Source organism: Hemitrygon akajei, chromosome 3, assembly GCF_048418815.1.
Source record: "Hemitrygon akajei chromosome 3, sHemAka1.3, whole genome shotgun sequence".
NCBI classification, from domain to species: domain Eukaryota; kingdom Metazoa; phylum Chordata; class Chondrichthyes; order Myliobatiformes; family Dasyatidae; genus Hemitrygon; species Hemitrygon akajei.
Genome location: NC_133126.1, coordinates 42678956 through 42696626, shown reverse-complemented (window position 1 = coordinate 42696626; position 17671 = coordinate 42678956). Strand labels below are relative to the sequence as shown.

General features: G+C 40.4%; 1 protein-coding gene across 7 annotated transcripts in view; it reads left to right on the top strand.

Moving 5' to 3' along the window:
• LOC140724911 (ena/VASP-like protein) overlaps positions 1-17671 on the top strand; it is a 249431-nt gene that overhangs the window by 113516 nt on the left and 118244 nt on the right. The window lies entirely within an intron of this gene.

Sequence of the window (17671 nt, the reverse complement as noted above, 5' to 3'; positions counted from 1 at the left end):
TTGGTCAAGTCAAGTCAAGATGTTGGCAGGAATAGTAAGTTTGGTGGTGTAATGGGCAGTGAAGAAAGTTATCTAAGATTACAGTGGGATCTTGATCAACTGGGCTAGTGAGCCAAGGAATGGCAAATGGAATTTAACTCAGACAAAAGCAATGTGTTGCATTTTGGTAAGTTAAACCAGGGTCAGACTTGTACAGTAAATGACAAGGCCCTGGGAGCTGTTATAGAATAGAAAGATCTAGGGGTACACATACACAACTCCATGAAAGCAATGACAAAGGTAGTCATTGTGATACAGAAGGCAGTTGGCACAAGTGAGAGCATTTGCCTGCAAGAGCTGGACATGTCATGTTACAACTGTACAAGATGTTAGTGGACCGCACTGGAGATTTGAGTGCAGTTTTCTGATCACCAGGCTATAGAAAGAATGTCATTAAGCTGGAAAGGGTGCAGTAAAGATTCACGAGAATATTATCAAGGCAGAAAAGTTTTGAGTCATGAGGAGAGATTGAATAGGTTAGGTCTTTTTCTTCCTTTGTAGCATAGATGCTGAGATGTGCCCTTATAGGATGTATATAAAATCGAGAAGGATGTGGAAAAGGTGTATGATTACAATCCTTTTTCCTAGGATAGTAGAGTCTAGAACTAGAGGACATGGATTTAAATGAGGGGAAACATATAAACTGGACCTGCAATTCAATATTTTCACACAAAGGATGAAGTATATGTGGTTTAATCTACCAGAGGAGGTGGTAAAGGCTGGTACAATTACAACTTCTAAAAAACATTTAGACGGATAATGGATAAGAAAGGTTTCGAGGGATATGGACCAAATGTAGTCAAATGGGCTTAGCTCAAGTAGGCAACTTGGTTGGCATGGATAAATTGGGTGAAGGGTCTGATTCTGTGTTGAATAACTCAGTTATTCTAAATTGAATACATACATCAGAAACATAGATAAAATAATTATAAAATCTAGGAACAGCAGTCATCAAATCGACTTAGAAACAGAAAAAGAGCATATACTGTATTTTAGTACAACCTGGGTGATCTACTTTTGACTAACGTAGAACAGTACAGCATAGTACAGGCCCTTCAGCCCACAACATGGTGCTGATCTTTTAAACTTACTCCAAAATCATTCTAACTCTTCCCTCCCACATAGGCCTCCATTCTTTTTTTCATCTGTGCATCTATCTAAGAGTCTTAAATGTCCCTAATGTATCTGCATTAGATACATTCTGCACCACTCCTGGCACCACTTTTCTTGCAGTTACCATTCTCTGTGTGAAAGAAATTACCTAAGACATCTGCCCACACTACTATCAATCTTGTAAAAATTAGCCATTGCCACTGTGGGGTCAAAAAAGCTATGCCTTTTATCATCTTATCTATCTCTATCAAGTGACCACTTTTACTCCAAGGTCAAAAACCCAATCTTGCTCGATCTTTCATCAAAAGCCATGCTCTTTAATCCAGACAGCTTCCTGGTAAACCTCCTCTTCAGCCTCTCTAAAGCTTTCACATCCTTCCTATAATGAGGTGACTAGAACTGAACACAATACTCCAGGTGAGGTCTAACCTAGGTGTTATAGAGCTGCAACCCATAGTGGGGTGTGTCAGGAATGGACAGGAGGAGGAGTATAGGAAACTGATACAGGACTTTGTGATATGGTGCAACTCAAACTACCTGCGTCTCAATATCACCAAGACCAAGGAGGTGGTGGACTTTAGGAGATCTAGGCCTCATATGGAGCCAGTGATCATTAATGGAGAATGTGTGGAGCAGGTTAAGACCTACAAGTATCTGGGAGTACAGTTAGACGAGAAGCTAGACTGGACTGCCACCACAGATGCCTTGTGCAGGAAGGCACAGAGTCGACTGTACTTCCTAAGAAGGTTGGCGTCATTCAATGTCTGTAGTGAGATGCTGAAGATGTTCTGTAGGTCAGTTGTGGAGAGCGCCCTCTTCTTTGTGGTGGCGTGTTGGGGAGGAAGCATTAAGAAGAGGGACGCCTCACGTCTTAATAAGCTGGTAAGGAAGGCGGGCTCTGTCGTGGGCAAAGTACTGGAGAGTTTAACATCGGTAGCTGAGCGAAGGGCGCTGAGTAGGCTACGGTCAATTATGGATAACTCTGAACATCCTCTACATAGCACCATCCAGAGACAGAGAAGCAGTTTCAGCGACAGGTTACTATCGATGCAATGCTCCTCAGACAGGATGAAGAGGTCAATACTCCCCAATGCCATTAGGCTTTACAATTCTACCGCCAGGACTTAAGAACTTTTTAAAAGCTATTATTAATGCTTTTTGAGATAGTGATTTAGATGCATATCATATTTTTTTACTGAGTTAAGTATTGTATGTAATTAGTTTTGCTACAACAAGTGTATGGGACATTGGAAAAAAGTTGAATTTCCCCATGGGGATGAATAAAGTATCTATCTATCTATCTATCTAACATTATCTCACAGCTCTTGAACTCAATCCCCTGACTAATGAAGGCCAACACAACATACGTCTTCTTAACTACCCTATCAGCTTGCATTGCAACTTTAATGGATCTATGAATGCTGGCCTCAAGGTCCCTCTATTCCTCCACACTATTAAGAACCTGCCATTAACCTTGTAATTTGGCTTCCAAAGTGTATCATGTTACACTTTTTCAGATTGAGCTCTACCTGCCACTTCTCAGCCCAGCTCTGCATCCTATCAATGTCCCATTGTAACATACGACAGCCTTCTACACTATCCACAACACCACCAACCTCCTTGTCATCTACAAACTTAATAACCCACCCTTCCACTTCTTCATGGAATTCATTTATAAAAATCACCAAGAGCAGGGGTCCAAATTCAAATCATCACGTAGCACCAAGCGTTATGAACTTCCAAGTAGACTACACTCCATTGACTATCACACTCTGCCCTCTGTGATCAAGCCAACTCTGAGTCTACACAGCTAACTTTCCTAGGACCCATGCCTCCTGACTTTCTGAATAAGCCTACCATGGGAAACCTTGGTTGAATGCTTTATTAAAATCCATGTACACCGCATCCACTGCTCTACCTTCATCAATTTGTTTTGTCACTTCATTGAAGAATTCAATCAAGCTCATGAGGTATGACCTGCACCTCACAAAGCTATGCTGACTATCCCTAATTCCTGATGAAGGGTCTCGGCCCAAAATGTTGGCTACTCTTTTCTCACGGATGCTGCCTGACCTGCTGAGTTCTTCCAGCGTTGTGGACGTATTCTTTGATTCACAACATCTGCAGTTGTATTTTTGTATCCCTAATTAAACTATGCTTCTCCAAATGATTATAGATCCTCTGACTCTCAAGAATCCTCTCCAGTCGGTTGCCCACCACTGATGTTAGACTCATTGGTTTATAATTCCCAAAGCATTATCCCTATTACATTTCTTGAACAAAGGAATAACATTCGCCCCCCCCCCCCAACTGAAATTCTGTGGTATTAATGCTCTGGCCAGTGGAGAAACAAAGATCATTGCCAAATGTGCAGCAATTTCTTCACTCACTTCCTGTAGGTAACCTGAGGTAAATCCCACCTAGCCCTGGAACATCTCTATCTTGAATGTTTTCCTAAAGTTCCAACACATCCTCTTTCTTAATGTCAACCTGTTCCAGTATATTAGCCTGTTCTACACTGCCCTCACATTCTTCAAGACCCCTCTCTCTTGTGAATATAGAAGCAAAGTTTTAAAGACCTCCCTTCTTCCTCTGGCTCTTTTATCTCTGATTGGTCCCGCCATCACTGTAGTCATCCTGCTGTTCCTCACGAACATGTAGAATGCCTTGTGTTTTCCTTAATCCTACTTACCAAGGTCTTCTCATGCCCCCTTTTAACTATTCTAAGTCCATTCTTAAGCTCCTTCCTAGCTACCTTATAATTTCAAGACACTTGTCTGATCCTCGCTTCCTAAAACTTTTGTATCCTTCCTTCTTCCTCTTGACTAGATTTTCATCATCTCTTGCCAACCATGATTTCTTCATTCTTCCATCCTTGCCCTGCCTCAATGGGACAAACCTACCCAGTACCCCATACAAGTGTCCCTCAACAACCTCCACATATCTGTTGTATGTTTCCCCACTTGGGAGTGTACATTGTGCCCAATTTACTACTGCCAAGTTCCTGTGTAATAGCATTATAATTCACCCTCCCCCAATTAAATACTTTTCCATAACTTCAGCTATATCCCTGCCCAAGGATATGCTAAAGGTCAGGCAATTGTGGCCACTGTCTCTGAAATGTTCACCCACTGATAAATGTCACCTGGACGCATCAAACAAATTTTGCACCATCTAAACCATTTTTCACTAAGGAGATTCCAATGGATATTAGGGAAGTTAAAGTCACCCATGATAAAAACTTTCATATTTTTCCACCTTTGCGAAATCTGCATCCTGGTCTGCTCCCCAGTGTCTCTTGCTATTTCAGTTGGGGCTGGGTGGGGCTTTGGAATATTCCCAATAGAGTGATTGCTTGCTTCCTGTTTCTGACTTCCACCCACAGTGACACAGCAGACAATCCCTCCACAACATTATCTCTTTCTGCATTTGTGACACTGCCCCTGATTAGCAGTGCTACTCCCCACCTCTTTTACCTCCCTCCCTGTCCCTTTTGAAACTTAAACCCCTGTAACACCAGTAGCCATTTCTGTACTTGTGACAGTCGAGTCTCTGTAATGGCCACAGTATCGTAGTCCCACATATGATTCATGCTGTTAAGTTCACCACCCTTGTTTTTGATACTTCTCGCTTTAGACAAATTTCAACCCATGCATCTGACCAACTCCATCATCTGACCTGTTACTCTAGTTCTCATCTCCCTGCCAACTTAGTTTAAACCCTCCCCAACAGCTCTAGCCAACCTGCTCACAAGGACATTGGTCCCCCTTGAATTCAAGTGTAACCCATTCCTTTTGTACAGAGATGCGAACTGATGTACCAGTCTGAGACCCTGCCCCAGCGCCAATTCTTCAGCCACACATTTTACGTGTTTCTGCATCCATTAAATTGTAATTCCTTAATGGATGGAGAAACACGTAAAAACATAAAGCAAGAACTTTGATGAGCACTGTGCTTGGTATGGTCCGTTTAGGTCAAAAGGCCTGAATCCATGCGGTGAATCAAATTTAATGTATCACTGATGAAATCGCTGAAATCAATCTGACTATTATTGAATGCAATAAAAAAAAGTTGTGACCCATACGCTTCACTGAAATGGACTACTTTGTGCTGAGAATATAAATAAGAATGTAGAGGGATAGAGTTTCTCTTGTCCTCACCTACTACCCCGTGAACCTCTGCATCCAACACATCATTCATCATTCTTTTCAACAGGCCCCATCACAAAACATATCATTTCCAACCCCCCCCCCCCCCTCCCCACTCTCTTCTTTCTGCAAGGATGGCTCCCTCTGTGATTCCCTTATCCATTCATCTCTCCCCACTAATTTCCCTCCTGGTACTTATCCCTGCCAGTGGCAGAGGTGCTACACCTGCCTATTCACCTTCTCTTTCATCTCCGTTCAGAGCCCCAAATGGTCCTTCCAGGTAAGGCAGAACTTCACTTGTGGATCTTTTGGGGTCATCTATACTGTATCCAGTACTTCTGATGTGGCCTCTTCTACATTGGTGAGACCAGACAAAGATTGGGAAAGAGCTTTGTTGAGCACCTTTGCTCCATCTGCAAAAAGCAGGATCTCCTGGTGTAGGCTATTACAATTCCAATCCCCATTCCCATTCCAATACATTGGTCCATGGTCTCCTCTTCTGCCATTATGAGACTACTCTCAGGTTAGAGGAGCAACACCTTATTTTCCTTCTTCTCCAGTCCTTTACCTTTCTCACCCAATTGGCTTCACCTATCACCTTCTGGCTTATCTTCCTTCCCTACCTCCACCTTTTTATTCGGTGGTCTTCCCCCTTCCTTTCCAGTCCTGAATAAGTTTTTCAGCCAAAAACATCAACTGTTCATTCATTTCCATAGATGCTGCCTGATCTGCTGAGTTCCTCCAATGTTTTGTGTGTAATGCTCTGGATTTCCTGCATCTGAAGAATCTCTTATATTTATGTTTTTATACTTCTTCTGGGTAGCCTCCAATCTGAGGCATGAACAATTTCTCCAGCTCCCAAGCAATTTTTCTGCCATCCTCTTCACCTTCCTTTTTCTACATTGCCCCACTCTGGCCCTCCGCATACCTCTTCTCCTCATCTGCCTAAGACCTCCCCCTAGTAGAAGATGATAGGTGAAGCCAGGTAAGTAGGGGAAGTAGGATGAAGTAAGAAGCTGGGAGATGATAGATAGAAAAGAGACTCTTCTTCTGTCAGATTACTTCCTCGCCAGCCTTTTACCTTTTCTATCTATCACCTCCCGGTTTCTTCCTTCATCCTACTTCCCCCCACCTACCTGGCTTCACCTATCATCTTCTAGCTTGTACTACTTCCCCTCCTCCTACCACCTTATTCTGACATCTCTCCCCTTCCTTTCCAGTCATGATAAAGGGTTTCAGCTTGAAATGTCAACTGTTCATTCATTTCCATAGATCCTCCAACATTTGTGTGTGAGTGTGTATGTGTTGCTCTGGATTTCCAGCATCTGCAAAACCTCGTGTGTCAAATAATGTAATTATTTTCTCAATGCTTCCACTGGTGGCAACTTGTTAGCATACAAGTAATAAGTAGTTTGTTACCATACATATTTACTGAGAAAGCAGAATTTATTACTGTCAGTGATTTTATGTTTAATTGTAATACTTAGACAGTAATTTATTTTGCACGTGAATGAATTCCATGTCACCTTGAATGTCTTCAAAAGTGAAGATTATTAAGAACGATTTTGAGTGATTATCTCCCACCTCTGAAAGAGTATCAGCTGCTCTATCAGGAAATTGACAGTTTTAAATTTCGAAGGCACTGGCTTGGAAAAAGCATGACAGTGTCTCTCTGTGTAGCTTGGGACCTTGCTGCTGGCTGAAAGCACCTAATATTACAAATGATGTGTCTTGCTCTTTGAAATCTCTGTTATTTGTAATGGCTCTTAAGTGACCAGAAAGGGAAAGGAGAAAGTTGTTTTTCAGAAATAACATCTGACTTCTCAAGCATAATATTTCTGCAGAATTAGAAGAGTTGGATTTCACCAATTTATTTTAAAACATACTGTAGGTAGCTGCAAATCTTGATATGCACTTCTCAACTTCACCCCACACATATCTCGAACTCCCACTCACCAGTCAAACTCGGCTTCTTGGCTGTCCACACACTCAGCTCTATTTCTGGATGGGTATGGACTTAATGGATAATATTTTTGCATGAACTATATCCACAGCTTTTTGATGAGAATTGCAAAATGTCAGTTTATATTTTGTAAATCTAAATCAAGCAAGCTGCATTAGTGTGTAAACTTTTCTCATGGAAAATCGGAGTAAGAAGATCATGCTGTGTCTCTTGAAAAAATTATGTAACTTGTGTATATTGGAATAATGATAAAGAGATTTCATTAATCACTGTGTTCAGAAGATTGGCGAGTTATTTTGTTGCCACTGTTATCCTGGATTTCATTTTAGATCGCCTTCAGCAGTGGAAAGCAATTTTATAGAATTCTTGAATTGCTTACGGGGATGTAGAGTATTTTTGCCTTTCTTGGGGCATTTAACTGGGAGGTCCAGGTCGCTTGCTTATTTGTCACTCAGCTGAATGAGTCAGAATTAATTGTTTTTGTCTTCCTTTGTTCATCACATAAGGAAAAATTAGCAGAAAAGGTAACTGAAATTTTAAACTAAAGGTATTGAAGTGCTCCATCATTAGGAATGATTAAGGTAGGGACATTCCTGAATTCTGAACAACCTTTCTGAAATGATCATTGGTGTCACTACATTTTTTTTCTCCAGTGTTCAGCATTTACAATTTATTTTAATCTAAGTGTTTCTGATTTCTATTTGAAATGCGCACAAATTCAAATAATGTTGATCAAGATAAAATAACAAAAACAGTATCAATTTGCTAATTCTATGCCAACATAAGAAAAGAGATCTTCAGCTTGAATGATTTGTCCTGAAAAATCTTTTTCATTGAAGTTTTGTTTAAGAGTTGTATGGTGGCTCAGCAACTAGTACTGCTGCTTCATAGCTCCTGGCACATGGATTTGACCCTCACCCTAGCAAGGTCCATCTGTAAGAAGCTGCATGTTTACCCTATGAGTATGTGATCCGATTTCCTCCCAAAAATATGTTAGTTGGATAATGAGCTACTACATTTTCTTATTAGTGTATGGAAATAGCAAAAGTACCAAAGGAGAGTTGATTGCGTAAGAGTGAATAAGTCATGGCAGCGCAAGGCGGTAAGGGAAGTTGCTCTGCCAAGAGCTGAATCTGATGAGCTGAATTACTTTCTTTTCTGCTATAATGTCATCAAATAATATGTTAGCTAATGAACTTTTAGAAAGCTTGTCTGTGCCTACTGCAGTATCAGTAATGAAAAGTACAGCTTATTAAAAAGTAATAATAAAAGATTTATCAATATCTGTGTTCAGATTGTGAGTCAGAATATACTGTGTTGACTTTAAATATGTTGCTGGAGAAGGTTCAAGAATTGCATTTGAAATGAGGTTGGTAAATTCTCATTCCAGTGTTTGAAAGTACATTAAATAGTTTGAAGTTTATAGTGCCTAAAGCTGGAGAATTAACTATCTTTTGTGTAAGTACAACATCTATAGTGTATCAGAAATTATCATGGAAATCTTGATTATTAGGAAAACACTTGCATAAAAATTCCCTTGCTGCTGAATTGGACATCAACTCAGTTCTACATGCGTCACCTCTGCTAGTCAGTGCAAAGCCAGTGGAGAAGCATTTTTGAATCGTGAACCTACATGGTACTTTAGTTTTTTTTAGTTGATCACTGGCTGTAACTACAGTAGAAAATAATCAGCGGTGTCTTATTAAAAACCTAGAAAATAGAAGCAGAAATTGTACCTTCAAGCCCACCACTTCATTCAATCATGGATGCTCTTCTACCTCAATACTATATTTCTAAGCTCCCCCATACCCTTCGATGTCCTTTGTGTCTGGAAATCTATCTGCTTGCTTCTTGAATGCGTTAAGAGACTTGACCCCCACAGTCTTCTGTGGTAGAGCATTCCAGAAGTTCACCATCTTCTGAGGGAAGGGACTTCTCCTCCTCTTGGTACTAAATGTCTTGGTCTGTATCCTGAGATCATAACCCCTAATTTTACACTTCAAGGCAAGCAAACATCTCATGTTTAGTTTGCCTTCTCCTGTGCATTTTGAACATTTATGTTATGTTTCCAAATACTGTCCAAGTTATCTATTTTATATTTTCATTTGCTGCAGATGGTAGTGAAAGGTTTTATTTGGCTGTCACTATTTGTTCTTGCTCCAGGTAATACTTTTATTCCCTCTTCCTTCTCAGTCTTGAAGAAAAGTTTTGGCCCAAAACACTGACCGTTTATTCATTTCCATAGATGCTGCCTGACTTGCTGAGTTCCTCCAACGTGTTGGGTGTGATACTTTTTAGTAGTTTCTCGTTATCATTTTGGAACAGTGCACTTTGGTGGATGGAACTTCAGGACCTTCAGAAGCTCTGCATCCCAAATCGATTCCTACAACTTTGCCAATACATGTTGAAGGAAAATTACTTCATCCTGGCTTAATTGTGGGCAATTTGTAAATGTAGGTTAGTTCCAAATGTTTGTCTTTTCCTTGGATTATGATTTTTTAAATATATAAATAATTTCACTGCTTTAGTATTCTTGGTAAATTACATACCAAGGACAAACTGAAAAGGAGCACCTAATAGCTAAAATATTTTAATTCATACTTCAGTTTTTCAACCACCCCACATGTTAAAATTAGAGCACTTCACATATAAATTTAAATCCACTACATAATTGAATGTACTAAGTTGCAGATAATGTTGCTTTGCTGCAGAAAGCAAAACTGTTGCACTAACTCCTATTCAGCCAGTTATAGTTATAGTAGAGAACTCCACCACAACAATGTGGTTTCCTTTAGCCTTCTCTAATGTGACAATGCTGTGCTTTTAAAAGCCATGATCAATCAGACAATTCAATCAAGACCCGGATGTGTATCTAAATACACAAGCATCGTGTTTCAGGGTGTAAAATTATGGTTACATTTCTCCCTTGTTAGACGTCATTGGAAAAAGATGAGGGAAGAGCAGTCAGGTTAATTACTAAGTATTATTGTATTAACTAATTGAGCATCCTGGTTTAAGGCCAGCTTGAAAAATCATAAATGTTGTAGTGTAGAAATTTTAAGCTGTTCAAAGTTGATGTAAACTATGAAATTACATTTAAATTTTAAAAAATAGTTAACTGAATTAGGGAACCTAATATGTTGATTTAAAAATCCCAATCATCCTTTTGTGTCTTTCATATGCTAACACTCGGAGATAATTGAACAAGTACAATGATATCCTTAGGTATGAGCCATTCATGTAGGAGCAAGCATGTGAAGATATTTTAGTCTGAGCATTGCAGAGGACCAGTTTCGGGTAGGTGGCTAAATGAAACAGCTCTCCCTCAGTTTAAGTGCCCCTTCTTCTATTTATCAGTATTGGAACCTTGACCACCTTGCCCATCTCCTAACCAGCTGATTGTACCTGACTTTAGTGTTTCTTTTGACTCTTAAGGTGTCCCTCACCTCCTGAATGATAACCCAATGTTCCCTCACCCACCAGATCCTGTACACCCCACAAATCTACTCAATCTGACTCCTGTAGTTTTCCCCCACTTGTTCCACCTTCTCCACTTGCTGTCCTCCATTGCACACAAAATGGAGCAAAGCCCTTCAGGTGCACTGATGAGGCAATGCCTGCCCTACTGCTCATAAAGCCTTGGGCTTTGTGTGCCATGGAACTTTGAAGCCACAGGTTCTTAGAAAATAAAAGTTGTTGCTCCACCGCATTTACACATTTCCATGCACTGAATTTCTAGGCACATACTCCCATTCCACTAACAAGTTCTGTGCAGAATGAATATGAGAAGCACGAGAAAGTCTGCTGATTCTGGAAATCCACAGTAACACACATAAAATGCTGGAGGAACTCATCAGGTCAGGCTCCATCTATGGAAATGAATAAATAGTTGAAGCTGAGAACTTTCTTCAGGACTGAAAAGATGCCAGAATAAAAAGGTAGGGGGAGGGGAAGGAGGATAGCTAGAAGGTGAAGCCAGGTGGTTTGGAAAGATATAGGGCTGGAGAAGAAGGAACCTGATAGGAGAGGAGAATGGAACAAAGGAGAAAAGGAAGAAGGAAGAGACTCAGGGCAAAGTAATAGGCAAGTGAGGAGAGGGTAGAGAGCAGAGTGTTGAATATACAAAGAGGAGAGAGGAAGGGAATTTCTTTTTACCGGAAGGAGAAACTGATATTCATGCCATCAGGTTGGAGGAAACCAAAATGGAATATAAGGTGTTTTTCCTCCACTCTGAGGGTGGCCTAAGAGGGGGCCCATAAGAGGGGGCCATGGACCGACATGTCGGAATGGGAATGGAATTGGAATTAAAATGTTTGGAACTTCCACTTTTGCCGGATGGAGCAGTAGTGCTCGACAAATCAGTACCCCAAAGTAGAATTCCACCAATGTAGAGCAGACTGCATTGGGAGCACTGCACACAATAGATGGACCAGTTTTTTTCTTATGTGAAATGGTGCCTCTCCTCCAAGGACTGTTTGGGGCTCTGAATGGAGGAGAAGGGAGGAGGTGAATGGGCAGGTGTGGCATCTAGGCCTCTTGCAGTGATATGAGCTGTGAAGGAGATGAGTGGGGAGGGACAAATTGACAAGGGAATCACAGACGGAATGATTATGAGAAATCTTCTTTCTCACTGATCAAGGATTCATAAGAGTCCATATCCAGTGAGAAACTGTGATGAAGACAGCTGCAAGGAATGACTGACTGACTGCACCCATATTGCACTAAGGGCTCCACCTGAAATATTGAACCACTGAAAGTAATATAATTCTTTCAATAAACTGCTTGTCTGGGATCCTAATTAGAAGACAAAAGATAATGATACTCCATACCCAAGAAGCATTCATGAAATGCTCTAAGCCTTATTCAAGGTATCAAGAAAAAAGGGGTGCACTTAGAAATAACATCCACCCACACTGGCCTCCCCACATCCATTAGAAGCCCATCAGGGGAAGACTTTGCTGCATCATGCTGGCATCCATAAGCATCACTTGCACAGCCTAGACTGTCGAAGAGAGGTCTTGAAATATAAGAGATGTTCGTGAGGCAGGTGATTAGTAAGTCTTCAATAAGTCCTCTGACGCAAATTTCAACCTGCAACAGAATGGCTGTCCTGGTCCCCACGCTGACCTGTTTCATGGTGACCAGCTGTGTGGCAATCCTGCCCTGGATTCAACCTTTATATTAAACTGAGTGCAATATCTGAGCTGGTTTTAGTGAACATCAATTTAAGTGACTTTTTCAGTGTTGTATTTCTCATTCTGAAAGAAACAATCACAAGGCCAGTGTTAGAGACAGAAGAGACCAAGTAAAATTACTGTGTTTACTCTTCTTTAAAACTGTCAGAAGGATTGCATTAAGTGCAATATGAAAAAGAATGTGGTATTATTTTCAGTGATATCTGTACCATCTACAAACCACGGACACCATTAGAAGTGTTACGTATGCCCACATTCTGACTTCCATGTTGGTGAATTCTGAGCCCATTAGTGTGCTATAGCTCATAATGGTAATACACTGTCTTAGAGAGGAATAATGAGTATTTTGCTATGTGCCTTCCTTGATGAAGTTGTTGGTACTGTGGTAGCAGGTAAATCTGAATATTGTGGCTTAAATTAATAGTAAGTGCATGCTTGTATTGTTGGGTGCAATACTATTAGGTGGAAGCTTTGATTGAGAGTGTTATTTTTGGGAGCTAGAGGTTTACATTTTGGATCAGTGTGTGAGATTTGTGACATTTCAAGTAACCTTAATATGCTGATTTAATATTAAATTTCTTAATGCACTTCATCCACCCCTTGGTGACTTTACCCTTGTGTGGAACATCGTATAGTACAGGCCCTTTGCCCACAATGTTATGCCAACATTTTAACCTACTCCAAGATCAATCTAATCCTTCCCTCCCACATAGTCCTCTATTTTTTCACCCATCTGCCTATCTAAGAGTCTCTTAAATGTGCCTATTGTTTCAGCCTCTACCACCACCCCAGCAATGTGCTTTCCTTGCTCTTATCATCCTGTGTAAAAAAAAAACTTACTTATAAAATGTCCCCTATACTTTACTACCATCTCCTCTGCACCCTCTCTAAAGCTTCTACATCCTTCTTATAATGATGCAAGCTGAACTGAACCCAATACCCCAAAGTGTGGTCTAAAGTATAGAACTCAATTATGACCTCTTTCCAATACTGCTGGATTATAAACCTGGAAGGCTTTGGATCTCTCTCCTCTTCAACAAGATGTTCAGAGCTAAAATTATAGAAATAACATCCACCATAAATTACAGGCAAAGAACATCTCCACCTTAACAGGCAGAGCTTCAATTGTCATTAACTAGCTTCAACTAATGGAGGCCACTCTCAAAATTGGGCTCAAAGTGCATGTGTAAAAGCTGTAATTAGTATGGTAAATGCAGCTGAGTTAATTAGGTTATGATAGTGAACAAGAATATTGGGTCGGCAGTGCAATAGATTAAAAATATGCAGATACTGGAAGTCTGAAATATAAATGATGGAAACATTAAACAAATCATGCAGCATCTGTGAAAGGAGAAAGAGTTAATGCTTCAATTCATAGACCCTTCATCAGAACTAACAAAGAGAAAAAAGAAATTAGTTTTCACTAGCAGAGAAGGTGGGGAGTTTGAAGTTCAAAGTAAATTGATTATCAACATACATATATGTCACCATATATAACCCAGGGATTCATTTCCTTGGGGTGAGAGTGAGAGGAGTGGAAGGGTAGAACAATGGCAATATTTCTGAAGATTAGGAAACCAAGCAAGAATTGATTCAACTCTTACTTATTATATTTCTATGACCCTGTGATAGGTTCATGTTATCAGAGAACCTCTGGAAAGGGTGGGTAAATGTAATTAGATCACAGAGAAGTCATGATCTATAAAACAGGCTTAAAGGGCTATGTGACCCACTGCAAGTTGAACTACAAAAATGATGTGCAGTATTCTTCTGAAGAATGATTTAGGCTTCAAATTTGGAGTAATATATTAGTATGAGGTAAGGAATAAATGGATCAATTTTAGGATTGCAAGATTGTAGTCAAGTGTTGCAATAATCAGTTCATTTGGTTCAAGGTATACAAGCTATGCCAAAAACTTGGATGTGAAGACTGCATCAATTAATGAAAGTGCAAGAATATAACCATATAATAATTACAGCACAGAAACAGGCCATCTTGGCCCTTCTAGTCCATGCCGAACGCTTACTCTCACCTAGTCCCACCTACCTGCACTCAGCGCATAACCCTCCATTCCTTTCCTGTCTATATACCTATCCAATTTTTTTTAAATGACAATATCGAACCTGCCTCTACCACTTCTACTGGAAGCTTGTTCCACACAGCTACCACTCTCTGAGTAAAGAAGTTCCCCCTCGTGTAACCCCTAAACTTTTGCCCCTTAACTCTCAACTCATGTCCTCTTGTTTGAATCTCCCCTACTCTCAATGGAAAAAGCCTATCCACATCAACTCGATCTATCCCCCTAATAATTTTAAATACCTCTATCAAGTCCCCCCTCAACCTTCTATGCTCCAGATATAGCTGATGGATTATAATATGTGGTAAGAGGCATACCTTTGTACAGATTCAGAGGGATGTGGGTGCCTTGTACACAGATCAGAATATTAATGTACATGTACATGAAGTGATTAAGAAAAATCAAATGGCATGTTCACTTTTATTGTAAAAGTTTGAATAAGAGGAAGGAAAAAGGCAATTTTTAGGACTTTGGATAAACCGACTATTGTGCTGAGACTTTGGTCTCAGTGGTACCTAATAAAGTGGCCACTGAGTGTTCATGGTCATCTACTTCAAAATTCAATGTGTTGTATGTTCAGAGTTTCTCTTCTGCATGCCATTGTTATACTGTGTGACGATTTGAGGCTATTGTTGCCTTCCTGTCAGATTGAATCAGTTCAGCCATTTTCCTCTGACATTTCCCATTTATAAGACATTTTTGCCCATAGAATTGCCACTCACCAGATTTTCTTTTTTTTGATTTTTGATGCAATTCTCTGTAAACACTAGATATCAGCAGTTTCTGAGATACTCAAATCACCCTGTCTAGCACCAGCAATTATTCAATGGTCAAAGTCACCTAGATCACATTTCTTCCCCCATTCTGATATTTTATCTGAATAACTGAACCTCTTGACCATGCCTGCATGCTTTTATGCATTGAGTTGTTTCCATATGATTGGCTGGTTAGATATTTGTATTAAGGAACAGGTGTAAAAGTACACCTCATAAAGTGGCCATTGAGTGTACTTGTCCTGATGCAGGTACAATGGATGTTCAATAAATTGGTTCCCAGCTTGGAGTGCTATCAAAACAGCTAAACTTTTATCAGCAGAATCAGAGTTTGACAAAATGGAGAGAAGATTATCCTTGGCTGTGGAGTCTAAAACCAGGAGTTCTCATCTCTGTTCATTGAGTGTTTCAAAACTATGAGCAAAGATTTTTAGACAAGAAGAGAATCAAAAGGTGTGGGAAATAGGAAAGAAAGTGAAATGAAGATGTTCATCTATGCTTTCTACAGCTGGTGAGCAGCAAGGATATACTCCTAAACCTTTTTCATGTATAAGCAGATTTGGAACATATTTGAAGGAAATTATTTAATTCTTTAATCAAGGATCTTTGGTTGGTTTTGTAATTAATTGAAATGTTGTACAAGTGAATTGTGCTACCACCTTTAGTATTTTAATGCCATTTTTTTTCAAATGGACTCAGTAGGCAACTATTGATTTTGGATATCAGATGATAGATAGATAGATAGATAGATAGATAGATAGATACTTTATTCATCCCCATGGGGAAATTCAACTTTTTTTTTCCAATGTCCCATACACTTGTTGTAGCAGAACTAATTACATACAATACTTAACTCAGTAAAAAAAAAAATATGATATGCATCTAAATCACCATCTCAAAAAGCATTAATAATAGCTTTTAAAAAGTTCTTAAGTCCTGGCGGTAGAATTGTAAAGCCTAATGGCATTGGGGAGTATTGACCTCTTCATCCTGTCTGAGGAGCATTGCATCGATAGTAACCTGTCGCTGAAACTGCTTCTCTGTCTCTGGATGGTGCTATGTAGAGGATGTTCAGAGTTAACCATAATTGACCGTAGCCTACTCAGCGCCCTTCGCTCAGCTACCGATGTTAAACTCTCCAGTACTTTGCCCACGACAGAGCCCGCCTTCCTTACCAGCTTATTAAGACGTGAGGCGTCCCTCTTCTTAATGCTTCCTCCCCAACACGCCACCACAAAGAAGAGGGCGCTCTCCACAACTGACCTATAGAACATCTTCAGCATCTCACTACAGACATTGAATGACGCCAACCTTCTTAGGAAGTACAGTCGACTCTGTGCCTTCCTGCACAAGGCATCTGTGTTGGCAGTCCAGTCTAGCTTCTCGTCTAACTGTACTCCCAGATACTTGTAGGTCTTAACCTGCTCCACACATTCTCCATTAATGATCACTGGCTCCATATGAGGCCTAGATCTCCTAAAGTCCACCACCATCTCCTTGGTCTTGGTGATATTGAGACGCAGGTAGTTTGAGTTGCACCATATCACAAAGTCCTGTATCAGTTTCCTATACTCCTCCTCCTGTCCATTCCTGACACACCCCACTATGGCCGTGTCATCAGCGAACTTCTGCACATGGCAGGACTCCGAGTTATATTGGAAGTCTGATGTGTACAGGGTGAACAGGACCGGAGAGAGTACGGTTCCCTGCGGCGCCCCTGTGCTGCTAACTACCGTGTCAGACCTACAGTCTCCCAACCGCACATACTGAGGTCTATCTGTCAAGTAGTCCACTATCCAATCCACCATGTGAGAGTCTACTCCCATCTCCGTTAGTTTGTGCCTTAAGATCTTGGGCTGGATGGTGTTAAAGGCACTGGAGAAGTCAAGGAATGTAATCCTCACAGCACAACTGACCCCCTCTAGGTGAGAGAGTGACTTGTGCATCAAGACCTCAACATTTTCTAGTAACACAACTGAGTTACTAAGGGACCCAGTGGAGTAAGAGTTTTAATTCAAATCCCAGTCCTCATCAAAAAGTATATCATTCTGAATTTTGAATTCTTAGAAGTGACTGTATATGTTAAAACACAAAATGCTGGCAGAACTCAGCAGGCCAGACAGCATCTATGGGAGGAGGTAGTGATGATGTTCCGGGCCGAAACCCTTCATCAGGAGTGTCGTCACTATCTACTCCCATAGATGCTGTCTGGCCTGCTGAGTTCTGCCAGCATTTTGTGTTTTTATTTATTTCCAGCATCTGCAGATTCACTCGTGTTGCCACTGTATATGTTAGTCTTTTAAGGCCTAATGTGTCAACAAAGATTTGTGCAGCTTAAGATAGTAAGCGCCTTTTGATCCAT